The 13,832-nt window shown below is 41.4% G+C and overlaps 1 long non-coding RNA gene across 5 annotated transcripts; it reads right to left on the bottom strand.

Annotated features, from left to right (window-relative positions):
• Positions 1-1,851: 1,851 nt before the first annotated feature.
• On the bottom strand, positions 1,852-6,526 carry LOC123143766 (uncharacterized). Of its 5 annotated transcripts, XR_006471019.1 has the most exons (7): positions 6,008-6,524; positions 5,828-5,939; positions 5,395-5,501; positions 5,254-5,297; positions 4,734-4,960; positions 3,979-4,161; positions 2,622-3,139 (listed from the first exon to the last, which is right to left on the bottom strand). It is a non-coding gene; the product is annotated as an uncharacterized lncRNA (long non-coding RNA). The 5 variants fall into 5 exon arrangements; XR_006471018.1 differs by lacking the exons at positions 5,828-5,939; positions 6,008-6,524 and adding an exon at positions 1,852-2,169 and having other exon boundaries at positions 2,653-3,139; positions 5,395-5,821; XR_006471017.1 differs by lacking the exons at positions 5,828-5,939; positions 6,008-6,524 and adding an exon at positions 1,852-2,169 and having other exon boundaries at positions 2,951-3,139; positions 5,395-5,821.
• Between the last annotated feature and the right edge of the window lie 7,306 nt (positions 6,527-13,832).

The following is a 13,832-nucleotide window of genomic DNA, read 5'->3' as shown; positions in this document are numbered from 1 at the left end:
GTTGTCAATCCCTTCCAGGGTACGACGCCTCAAGATAGGCAAGCAGACGTGAGGTAAATTGTAGTAGATTGATAGATTGAACGCCCAATAAAATAAATAAATATAAAACGCAGCAAGGTATTTTTGTATTTTTTGGTTTAATAGATCTGAATAAAAATGCAAAGGAAAAGTTGATCGCAAGGCAAATATATGAGAAAGAAGACCCCGGGGGCCGTAGGTTTCACTAGTGGCTTCTCTCGAGAAAAATAGCAAACGGTGGGTAAACAAATTACTGTTGGGCAATTGATAGAACTTCAAATAATTATGATGATATCCAGGCAATGATCATTACATAGACATCACGTCCAAGATTAGTAGACCGACTCCTGTCTGCATCTACTACTATTACTCCACACATCGACCGCTATCCAGCATGCATCTAGTGTATTAAGTTCATGGAAAAACGGAGTAATGCAATAAGAACGATGACATGATGTAGACAAGATCCATTTATCTATATGGCGGTAGATATAGATCTCATCTTTTTATCCTTATTAGCAACGATACATACGTGTCGGTTCCTGCTACCTTTTGAGCATGCGTTGGTTTTCCCTTGAAGAGGAAAGGGTGATGCAGCAAAGTAGCGTAAGTATTTCCCTCAGTTTTTGAGAACCAAGGTATCAATCCAGTAGGAGACAACGCGCAAGTCACCTAGTACCTGCACAAACAATCAAGAACCTTGCAACCAACGCGATAAAGGGGTTGTCAATCCCTTCACAGCACTCGCAAAAGTGAGATATGATAAAGATAATAAGATAAATATTTTTGGTATTTTTGCTGTATAGATTGAAAAGTAAAGATTGCAAAATAGTAAACGAGATGCGATGTAAATAAAAGAGATGCAATATAATAAGAAAGAGACCCAGGGACCATAAGTTTCTGTTGACACCGATTTCGGCCAAAGTGAAACATGGTGCTTAGATATTATTAAAATAAAGTAATTTATATAAAAAATAGCATGATGAATTTCTGCCGCGCCACTCAATATAAAATAACAGACCCAGAAATAAAAGGGAAGGAGCAATATCGTCGCATAAATTAGTGGACATATGACTTTCATACACATACACCATCATCAACCGCGAAATTCCAACGTTGACACAAATTCAGAGTTTCATAGACAACGCTAATATTGCCACAATGCTATATCATATTTATGAGCATTATTCTGTCATCGCTAAAAAAATATTAGCACAATAATGTTCACGTAAAATAATATAACGCGCGATGATGTATAAAAAGAAAAATGTCAAGTCATCATGAATTATATATCAGTGGAAAAATGCTTCCTCATGTCTAAATATGACCAAGTGTACTTATACGGAATAGCTATGTACATGCATGCATATCCTAGTCCATCAGCCGATCGCATGCAAGCATGCCCAGAGCCCACGCATTATATGGCCTCATTAAGCTCAACTGATGGGACATTGCCGGTAATTAGTAATTAAACATAAATAAAAAAAGAAAGGAGCCAGCCACGCTCCCACGTTCATGGACACGATCCCACAGTCAGAACGTGGGCAGGCGCGCGTCCAGCCGGCCCTTCGCTGCTTCCCTTCGTCCCTATAAACTAGATAGGAAGTGCGGCTTGCCGCACCCCACCCGCCCTAGCCATATCTAACCAGTATAATACGTTTTGTATTTCATATGTTTATAAGATGAAAGGCAATAGCGTAAAGGTTCGGTATGTTAGAGCAAACACGCAAAGGTTGAGCAGCTCACAATAATTTATTTGCAATATATATTACACAAGGCCAAAAAAGGGAGTAACATCTATGGATAGTTTCTATACTAAGCATAGGCAGAGTGTATAAGAACATGTGTTACACATAGTTTTTATTGCTTAACATTTTTGCAGTTGGACAGGTCACATGTTACAGATTGGGAGTCTTCCCCTTGTATTAGTGATGGTACCCACAGATATGATAAAACAAAAAGTAACTAATAGGCACAAAGCCTTTGTTTTCTCCCAAACAGATAGAATTAGAGCATGTAAATGCATACTCTACTTGCGATGATAGCATTCAGGTCTTTATGTGTTTGCTGATGGTGTAACTTGCACAAGTAACTCCACACTTAGTCCGACAGAGTGATGACGAGTTTGACGTATCAATGGAGCCGCCGGATCTGAGAAGCACAAAGAATGAGAACATGAGTAAACCGGAGATGTCATGAACATAAATTTGTCAAAAGTGCAGGGATCAATCCACGGTATTTATCAAATCAAAACATGGTGTAATCCAAATTTATCATTTACAGAAAGTGAAATGAAATTGAAATTCAAATTAACTAATCTTCACAATATAGAGATGTTGGCGCACTCTCACTGAGTTCTGACCCACTTCCTCCTAAAGCAAAAAATATAGGTTCATCTGTGGTTTTCAGAACCCACTGAGCCTATGAATGATCACGTCATGGTTTGTGTAAATGAACTTGGAGCCACTAACTCAATCATGTGTAAATGATTTGTAAATGATGATCCAATTTAGAGTAAGATGCTCCTGTGTACATTCAATTTACTCATCGAATTTTAGATGATTCAATAGTCACACATAAATAGAGGGAGCATGATCCTAGGCTGATGTTGAATTCTCAAGAAAACATGCTTACCACTTGGTGCTGTCACCAGCTACAAACTCTCATGTGGTCGGATGTTAATGAATTACACAAGTGGCAGGCTACGTACACTGAATTTATTTACAGTGACAACACACATCTACAAAGGAACACATATTCAGAGTATAGATGTTGCTGCCGCCATGACAACCATTTCTTTTTTGGATCAAAGCTAGCTAGCCAGTATCTGAAGATACAATCTCGGAATACAGTTTCTCCCTTCTTCTGCATGCATGCAGAAATGCAACGCAAGAAAGACAGTGGAGCAGAGCATTATACTGTGTGAATGTACCAGTTGGATGTAAGATATCGGGGACGATGAGTCGTCGGCCATGGCGGTCGAAAAGCACACACCAAGCCACCTAATTAACTTGTTCGTCGGCGCACATGGAGCAGATAACAGACGGTAGTAGCTTCCGCAGCTCACTCAAGAACCACTAACTTCAGACTTGACAGTAAAGAACAATACACAAAAACGAACCTGAATCAGAGCAAAAGAAATGTTGTGAGTCTAAAGATCCAACTCTACTGCATAAGAAACTCACAACAATGGATCCATCTCTATTTTAAATCCATTTCTCAACATGGATCCAGCTCTACTTCAAATCAATTTGATTGCACACGCATTCAAACTGAACCAAACCAAGATGTGCATCATTTTAAAACGGAATCAAATTGCACAATGACAATCAACACCTCCAAAACAACAATATATTACTGTTACTCATGCATCTTCAGTACAATCTTCAGTAGCTCAGTTAACCACTAACTTACTGTAACTTAGGCACCATATATACAGGGTATAAAAACAGAATTGCAGAGCACTTGCAGACTTCCACTGTATCACACTACAGACTTGGAGGAGGAGGGACACTTGTGCATACATTTTCATTTTGTGACCATCAACCAATGTTACTCAGTACCCATAGAAATAGAACTTATTGTAGCCAGAACCCATATGAAGTTTTCCCGTGAATGCAAGACCAAGTGGCGGAGGTAGAGGAACAATGAATTTACTTCATAAACCAATTCAAATCAGTAATGTTGAGAAAGTTAACCTGAGTATTAAACTGTAATATTGTGTGTGTGTGTGTGTGTGATACATGATCATCAAATAATTAAGGGTCACACGATGTGCTCAGTATAAAGATTATGCCCAATCATATACACAGTTGCCTATTTTTGCAAGAACAAAATAGACTATTGCTACAGGAGATAGAAGTGAAAAAACTTCATCATCGGCACACAATATATACAATGTTTGGAAACATAGAGAAGAAATGCAGTCAATGTTCTTAATATATCAATAGAGAAGATCACCTGCATGGCGTGCTGCGGATGAATCAGGTGAGAAGGGTGCCGATAGGGCTGCGACCACATTGTCCTTCTTCCCTCCTCTCAGCGCATAACAAAGATTAGGAACTGAGATTGTGGAGTGTGCCTACTGCATTGCAGAACAAATGAGAGAACTGGTTCCGTGATAGCTTGCAGCTGCTCCTGGTCCTAAGAAAAACGGAAATATAATCAATTTCCTCTGTTTTTGCCCTATGGTCAATATGAATATTTATGTAATGCTTCTGCTTATTGAAAATGGCATGCACAACTATTTAAATAATGAACTCCTCATCATGGGGAGGCAGATCTCTATTATGAGCAGATACTCTCTTGTTCATGAATAGGAGTAATTCACATGATTAGAGTACAAAACGGGTGCTATAAGACAATGTACAAGAAAAACATCTACAACAGCAGGGTTGCACGAGCTACCTCAAAATTGTCAGCATAATATGGCATTGAAGAAACAGCTACCAACTGACTTGTATCATGGGGACAGGTCGGTATATAAAACTGACTTGTTCATAGACATTTATCCGAATGAGGGTTATAGACTTCATTATTAGAAAAGAGCAGATGTACATTATCATTTGTGGCGAGTATTTCTATTGCAGAAAATTATAATCAAAGACAACACAATAAGCTGTCCATGTATACAAAAATAGAGTATAGAAGTGAAAGCTGAACTAAAAGTGCAATGGACAGTGGCATGAGGTGATAATACCCTCCATTAACCAGACCTTCCAGTTTGAGGATTATTAGTGTGATAGGTATCTACCGCACAACCCTGCGATGTGTAACCTGAGGTCCCCGACCAAAGAAACCAGCTGCGGCTCTCTCAACAAAATTTGCGTCCAAAATACCAAATGGGTTGCCCATAGGTCAGCTAAATATGGGATCAAATGGTTTGTCCAGATCCATCATGTCAGCATGACTATCGGGTATTGAATTCTGATGGATTCTTGTGCTGAAAATCATAAAGCTTGGTTACATTTCATAAAGTGAATTTCATGGGTGTTAGGACAGTAAAGGCAAAGGAAACTCACACATTACTTAACTATCCTTTTGGGGTCATCACAATGTTGCTTGCCTATTCTGTTTGAAGCAAATCTAAGTACACAAGTGCCTACATTAACCATTTATGTTTTCCTTTACTACTATTGTTAAAGGTAACAGTTTTTATTTCTGATGACAACCCAAATAATCTTAGCAACCAGGTGAGTTTCAATCGAAGCTGAGAAGGGGATAGTGACAGCTTACATCAAGACAGAATCCCAAATTGCTTGCGGGAGCACCAAGCTATCCTAGCAACAGAACAACGCAATTAGAACCTCTTCGAATCTTCATCAAATTTTTAACTGAATGTAGATACGATGAGCCAGAGGAGAATCAATGGCTTACTGCTAGTTCCTGGAGGAGAGGCAGGATGGGCTCCTCATCGGGGTCGGCGCTGCCGCCAGTCGAGGAGGAGGCGAGGGGCTTGCAGGAGACGGCGCGTCATCGATGGGCTAGACTTGGAAGAGGAGGAGCCGTCGCCGTCGATGAAAAAATTCAGAATTTGCAATGGTTCAGAACTTAATGATCTAGTAATTTGTTTACAACTCAACTCAATTTGTTTAGGACTTACTGATGCAATGGTTCAGAACTCTACTGAATTTTTTTTAAAACTTACTCCACAGCATAAATGATTACAATAGATTGACAAAACAGAGACCATAGTACAGAACGGAATTTAAAAAAACTCAGTTTTAAATTGTGAAACAACAGCTTGATGCAGCAGGAGCATTCAACATTCAGTTTTGACCAAAACTGAGATGGAGCAGGGGTGGGGTACCTTTAGGCTGGAGCAGGGGTGGAGGGGCGTCCTCCATGGCGTTGGGGGCACGGATCGGAGCAGGGGTGGAGCGGCGTCCTCCATGGCGTCGGCGTCCGGGCGCCTGAGCGAGCTACGGAGCAGCAGGAGCATTCAGCAGTCAGTTTTGACCAAAACTGAGATGGAGTAGGGGTGGAGTACCTTCAGGGTGGAGCAGGGGTGGAGGGGCGTCCTCCATGGCGTCGGGGGCACGGACCGGAGCAGGGGTGGAGCGGCGTCCTCCATGGCGTCGGCGTCCGAGCGCCCGAGCGAGCTACAGAGCTGCGTGGTGGATCTGGGAGGGAGATAGGATGGTGTGAGGAAGAGAGGATGGGATGTGGATGAGTGGATGTCGCGCTTCGCTTGGCCTCCTCCCGTTGACGTCACGGCGGTGCACCTCGATAAGAGCAACACCATCTTCCTTCCCTCCCAACGACATGACGAGCGAGCTCGACGGTGAAGCAGGCCGAGGAGACGGCTGGGGCATGGCATCCCACCTCGTGCGGTGCGGCGGCAGCCGACTGGGCGAAGGAGATGACGGCGGCGTGGGGTTGGATCTGGACGACGATGGGGCAGGGAGGCGGGCGCGGGTTAGGGTTTGGAGGGAGAGAGAGAGGCGGTGCGGGAGGAAGAGGAGAGAGGGCGGCATGAGTGGGAGGGGAGCAGCGGCTAGGTCTTCTTCAACAGGAGCCGCAACCTTTTATACGCTTGTGTGCGAAATGGCGAAATTTCCCTTGGGCATAGAAATAACAGGCGGTGGCACGTCGGAGAGCACACTATTCATTGTAGCAGTGTTTCGGTTTGATCCTATGGCCGAGGTTGCTCCGAAGCGACATCGAACGCTCCAGAACGCATCAAACAATCGATCCGACGACCAATATTCGCTAAACTCTGAGAACGTCCATGTTCTCCCAACTAACATATTTTCTGATACCAGGCCGCTCGACTGCTCTCGGGTCACTCATTTTTCTCATGCGCTCACCTCATCCATCGATCGCTTATTCAGTCCATCACTGCTAGCTCATCTTTCATCCATCCATCCATCACTCACGCACATACATACGCTGCTAGCTTCATCGCCGCCGGCCGTCCGCTCGCTGCCGTCGTCGCCGGCCATCCGCTCGCCACCGTCTGCTCACCGCCGTCGTCTCCGTCCGCTCGCCGCCGTCATCGCCGTCCACGTACGCCGTCGGCCGCACTGCTCATCATCTGCACCACCCACAAGCTGCTACACGCCGGCGTTGCTCGTCCGCATCACACGTACAAAAAAACTAAAGCAAGGTGAGAATACATGGCTACCTTCTTGCTCCTTTCTTGAGGCATTCCTCTTGCACCATATGTCTTAAAGTACTATTGGTGTTCTACGTCGCTCCATATAGCACACCTAGTTTGGTCTCATGGGATCTAGCATCCCTTGTTGATACAAATCATGGTTAAATATGTTCACCTTGTTTTGGTCTCATGGGATCTTGCATCTCATGTTGATACAATTCAAGAATAAAAAATATGTTCCTTCTTGTTTTGGTCGCATGGTGATCTTGCATCCTATGTTGATACAGTTCAAGATTAAAATATATTCATCGATGATGTTTTATTTTCACCACATATCTCATATATATTCGGTTCTACCCACAAAATTCTTCTTGTTTTGGTCTCATGGTGATCTTGATCCCATGATGATACAAATCAAGATAATGCATGAGATGCCTAGTGGTCATATATCACTCCTCAATCCTATAATGATGCAAACTAAGTGCACACGATGCAACTAAAATTCTTCTTGTTTTGGTCTCATGGTGATCTTGCATATCCATGTTGATACAAGTCAAGACCAAAAATTATGCTCATCTTGTTTTGGTCTCATGGCGATCTTGCATCCCATGTTGATATAATTCAAGAATAAAAATATGTCCATCTTGATTTGCTCTCATGGTGATATTGCGTCTCCATGTGGATACAAGTCAAGACCAAAAATTATGCTCATCATGTTTTGGTCTCATGGCAATCTTGCATCCCATGTTGATACAATTCAAGAATAAAAATATGTCCATCTTGATTTGGTCTCATGGTGATCTTGCATCCCATGTTGATACAGATCAATGATAGAAATAGAAATAAAGCTCATATTGATTTGGTTTCATAAGGTCCTATTTTGTTGGAAATTCACACATGTTCCTTCCATATAATTTATAGTCTGGCTAGACCCCTAAATGCATCAGTATAGGGTGTAAACTTGGAGCATGCGGCTATATGTTCATTAGTCTCAAGAAGTAGCATTATACGCTCGGATTTTGTACTAGTGAAAACCCATGTGAAACAAAGCCATGACAACTCAATATACATGACCTTTTCTCTTCATAGTTTAGGGTCATATATCTAGACTTTGAGAATTGTCATATACTTCATCATGTCCATGCAAAATATAAACTGATATATACTTTTGTTTGGTTACACTACGAGCATACAATCTATGCTACGTGGTGATAATACAAGCAAGAAGAAGTCCCGACATTTCATTCGGTTATGCTACATATGGGCACGAAGTTGCTACATGATGTTAGTACTAATACAAGTGAAGTGAAACTTTATAAAAGAAATATTCTCATTCAAACCCATATAAATATTTGATATTTGACTAGATCCACTTAGTCGCATGCCCATATATGACATGTTTGAGACAAGCAAAACTAGTATTTAAGCATAACCCATATGTCATAATATAATCTCTCATACGGATTAAAATTGTACCATGCATAGAAAAGTAACTAGGGCCATAGCCTATGTTACTCGCAGTAAACATAATACAGTGCGATCAAATATGTCATCAACAAGTTTCATATAGTCCTCGCATATAATGGCTCGAGGCAACGCTATATACGTTGCTATAAAGTAAACCCAACTCATAAAAATAGTTATGCCCTATATTGCATATACACCGTTAGCCCGGCTAGTTAACCATTAAATAGATCTTCATATGACTAAAAAGACAACCACTACATATTTGCGATGGTTAATGAACTAGGCATGAACGCGCTATATGAATGAACATTGTCAAATCATGAATGTTGTGCAACGCATATGTTAGCATAGACGAAGTTCAAGGCTCTCCGAGTACGCCGATGTCGAAGACAGCGAGGAGGATTTTTATTTCTACATTTTGTAGTTTTCTTTTAATTCTACATTTTGTAGTACTCATGTGTTGTGATGTTATGTAATAGATATGTTGGAATTCTTAATCAGGGGTTTTCTCTACGGAGATGTAATTAACAGATCTTTTATGTAAATGTAAGAGTTCTGGAAATAAAGTACCTGCAATGTTTGACCCTATTTTTATTCCATGCATTTAAATTATTCACTCTGTATCAATGAAGTGGACGCGTGTTCTCACGCCCGCCATTTTCCCGTCATCAGTTTCACTAGTGGCTTCTCTCAACATAGCACGTATTACGGTGGGTGAACAAATTACTGCCGAGCAATTGATAGAAAAGCGCATAGTTATGCAGATATCTAAGGCAATGATCATGAATATACCATCACGTCCATGTCAAGTAGACCGAAACGATTCTGCATCTACTACTATTACTCCACACATCGACCGCTATCCAGCATGCATCTAGAGTATTAAGTTCATAAGAACGGAGTAACGCATTAAGCAAGATGACATGATGTAGAGTGATAAACTCAAGCAATATGATACAAACCCCATCTTTTTATCCTCGATGGCAACAATACAATACGTGCCTTGCTGCCCCTGCTGTCACTGGGAAAGGACACCGCAAGATTGAACCCAAAGTTAAGCACTTCTCCCATTGCAAGAAAGATCAATGTAGTAGGCCAAACTAAACAGATAATTCGAAGAGACTTGCAAAGATATCAAATCATGGATATAAGAATTCAGAGAAGAACCAAATAATATTCATAGATAATCAAGTTCATAAATCCACAATTCATCGAATCTCGTCAAACACACTGCAAAAGAGTATTACATCGAATAGATCTCCAAGAACATCAAGGAGAACTCTGTATTGAGAACCAAAGAGAGAGAAGAAGCCATCTAACTAATAACTATGGACCCGAAGGTCTGTGGTAAACTACTCACGCTTCATCGGTGTAGCGACCCGACCTCAGACGGTCAAGTCTCTGTGCTTAAGTGTCATTCCTGGATCGGTATGCTGACACACACAATACTCGAGGATTTATAACAGAGGTAAACCACATGTATAAAGTAACGCAAATACTATTACCTCAATCCAAATAGCGGAAGTAACAACAAGGTTGTGGATTCCCATCAACACCAACGGCAAAGTTGAGTGTAGAAATCGTAACCCTAACGTATCACTTACTCATCGTAAGAATCCTGCAACATGAGACGTTGCAGCCACAAAGGGTCAATACATTGAATGTACTGGCGAATTCACACCATAGGATAATGATGAAATAATGGCTATCACTACATGCATATATGACTGGTGGAAAAGCTCTATGGTTGTATTGTTTTTGCGAAAAGCCAATTTTTCCCTACTACAAAGGAATATATTTTATTAAACTACAAAGTTTGTTGAAAACATTGAGAAGGTTCCTCCAACTCAATCCCAAATTAATAATCATCAACCCAACAATTAATTGAGTAAAGTGATGAGATCAATATGATAATCCAAGAACCAGATACTCAAGATGTCCATAACCGGGGACACGGCTAATCATGATTAGTTTGTACACTCTGCAGAGGTTTGCGCACTTTTCCCCACAAGACTCGATCTCCTCCGTTGGATTTCTCGCACTACATGGTGTTTGAGAAACGGATGACCGAGACACGGTCTTTCAGAAGCATTTACTCTCTACTCTAGGCGGACCGGTACACCTACAATCCCCCTACATCTCCTAGTCCACCTCTTCAAGAGCTCACACAACTTACTCAACTATGCCAGAGCCCATAATGGCTTGTGGCTGCACACGGAAGTTTCTAGCATGAATAATCTTATGATCCCTTTGAGCCTGGGTGGCATTCCATAGGGTGATCACACGGGTCCTCCGGGATCCCCTTGGGCAAGCACTGGGTTCTCCAGGTGCCCGGGCAAACCACTAGGTGCTCCAGGGTGCCCCTACCATTCCACCCAGATGTGTATTAAAGTAGCCACCTTAAGTTAACCATTAATTAACAACTCTCACAGCTGTCATGAATTTTCACTCAACCAATCCACGTCTACGAGCATAACAGAGCAGTATAAGCATAACGTAGTAGCTCCCAGGGGTTGAATGCAAGTCAATAGGTTCCTACCTCATCAACTACTTCCCAATACCCACATGTTATCAATCCTACTCACGCAATGTTTGAGGGTTGAAACTGATGCATAAAAACTGGGTATGAAAGGGATATGATCAAAGTGTGAACTTGCCTGTACTGTTGATGAAGATGATTCGCACTCAAAACTCTTGATAGTTCTACTCGTCACACTCCGGTCAATCTATCGTAAGCAAGCAATAGTAACCACACATAAGCAATCACTCAAAAGATCAGGAAGAACGAAGAAGACTATTCGGAAAACATCAAAACCAAGCAAATAACTCTTGCAACATAATTTTTTTAACAGTACCAAAATTATGTGAATTTGGCCTTATCAGAAAGTTTAGGTCAAGAGCTTCGATTAGCAAAAAGAATAAACCAAATCGGAGTTATAAAACTCAAGTTATGATCAAAAAAAGATTCAAATTCAAAACAGTTTGAAATCATATTTTGAATTTTCAAAAACATGTTCAAGTTGATTAACTGGATAGAGGGGATTGTAACGAAGAAGTGGGCGTTGGTTTCATCTAATTCTGACTAACGAACAAAAAGTTACGAGCGTTGCAAGATCAGGGACTAATCTGTAAAATAATAATTACGAATAGGTCCCTGACGTAAATAAACAGAAAACGAAAGACTATAAAACGAACGTTCGTTTATAAGATCTAAACAGTGGACGTTCGTTGTTTAATAAAACCTAAAAAAACAGATCCAGTCTAGGGTTTTAAACAAAAGGAACCTAAAAGAAAACCGGATCGGCGCGGTTTTATCGGTTTTTTACCGGCCCGGGTGAAATAAACCGGCGGCGGATCTGGCGATGGCGCGTTCTCCGGCGAGGTCGGCGGCGGGGCGAGGCGGCAGCGGCGGGCTCCGGCGGCGCAGGCGGCGTCTGCTAGCGGCGCGGGGCGGCGGTGGTGCTGCGGCGTAGTGCGGCGGCGGCGGTGGCGACGCGTGGTGTGCGGCGGCGTGACGCGAGGGCGGCGGAGAAGAAAGAGGCGGGGCCCAGGGCTCGGCTATAAGTAGCGTGGGGAGAGGCGGCGGCTCAGGATGAGTCCGGCGGCGGCACGGCTTCGCCGGCGCCGTGCGGGGCGAGGTCTCCCGGCGGAAGGCGGTTGCCGGCTGGGCTAAGCCGTGGCCTGTTGGGCCGGCCCTGTTCGGTGGAATTTTTTTTATAAAATATTTTCTCACACAAGTAAAAACAAAATAAATAAAAATATTAAAGAGGCATATAATATATCAAAAAATTTAGAAAATTGTTTTATACAACTTGGACATTTTTCTAGCATTAAATAAAATCCACACAAATTCAAATAATTCAAATAGTGCTCCTGCTCTACTAAAATCCAATAAAAATCATTTTAAAATACCAAAATTAATTCAAATTTATTTCTCTCCAATTTTCTGATGTAGGGAATCATTTTACCCTATTTTCTGTATATTTTATTGTTGGAGAAAAATAATTTGAATAAAAACCAAAATAACTCCAAATTGAAAATGATTTCAAAGGGGCGTTAAATTTGGTTTCTTTGAAACTTCCAACTCATATTTCATATGTTTTTGAAGAAGTCATTTTATCTTCTCTCATGAAAATCATTGAGTTGCTTAAAGTTTCTAAATTGAAAATATTTCCAAATAAAATTCAAATCTTTTCAAATCCCTTTTCATTTATTTAAAATGGAAGAAGTCATGTTATCTTCTCTCCAGGGTTTTGTGATGAAAAGAATTAGAATTCAAGGAGATCATAAAAGCAAGGTGAAAGTTTGGGAAAGTCCTTTTATTCCCTCTCATTTTAACTTTCAATTTTTTTTTGAATTTCACTCAATTTCACACAATCAATCAAATCTATCTATTTATTATAACATTACAAAATTTAGAATATTGGGATGTTACAAACCTACCACCCTTAAAATGAATCTCGTCCTCGAGATTCAGAGAGGTTAGAAATAAATAGGTTAAGTTTGGGGGTCTTCTCAAAATCCTTTGATCATCACAGGGGTCTGGGGTGATACCACTCTTAGAAGCATGGTTACGGTTCCATCAAAACTCATATACTCCATCCTTATTGTTGACAGTGTCGGTCTTCTCAGATCTTCAGGATAATTCCTTCTCTGGGCTCTCCCCATAGTGGCATAACCTTTACCTCAATTCTTGTGTCCTTTTATCTTGGTAAGGTCCCTCTGCGACTGGGCCTTCCTAGCTGACGGGTCTGGCGCCAATACTAAACAACTATCGATATCTCATGGGGGTCATCAGTTATGGTTTCTCCTGCAGGAAATGGGTCTGGGCCTCATTCTCACCGTATGACCTACGATTGGCAACAGCTGCCTTGTACAAGGGGAAAACTGTCATACCATTCTAAGGTTTAAACAAGGCTTTTGATCGTCGTCTCTCTACTATAGGTAAGTCACTCAAATTTACCATCCCATATAGCAGAGGCGAATAATAAGAGTAAGTCGGTATGGTGATCAATCTATCCCGCACCCAAATCATTACCTTGTATACGGTTTAGCGAATCTCGCATTCTAACACTCGGTCATCCTCACAAGCCTTGCAGAATTTTTCTTGTCGACGAACCAAGTTCGAATAAATCCATTGATTCTGCAAGCGAAACAAACATCTATCGTTCCTTCACAACTCTCCGATTTGCGTTAACTCCTATAAGATCGTCTGTTGATAAACGTAACTTCTTCAAGGGTTTTTCCT

This window comes from Triticum aestivum, chromosome 6D (assembly GCF_018294505.1).
Source record: "Triticum aestivum cultivar Chinese Spring chromosome 6D, IWGSC CS RefSeq v2.1, whole genome shotgun sequence".
Taxonomy (NCBI): Eukaryota; Viridiplantae; Streptophyta; class Magnoliopsida; order Poales; family Poaceae; genus Triticum; species Triticum aestivum.
The sequence above is the reverse complement of the archived record's forward strand: the minus strand, read 5'-3'. Positions and strand labels throughout refer to the sequence as shown.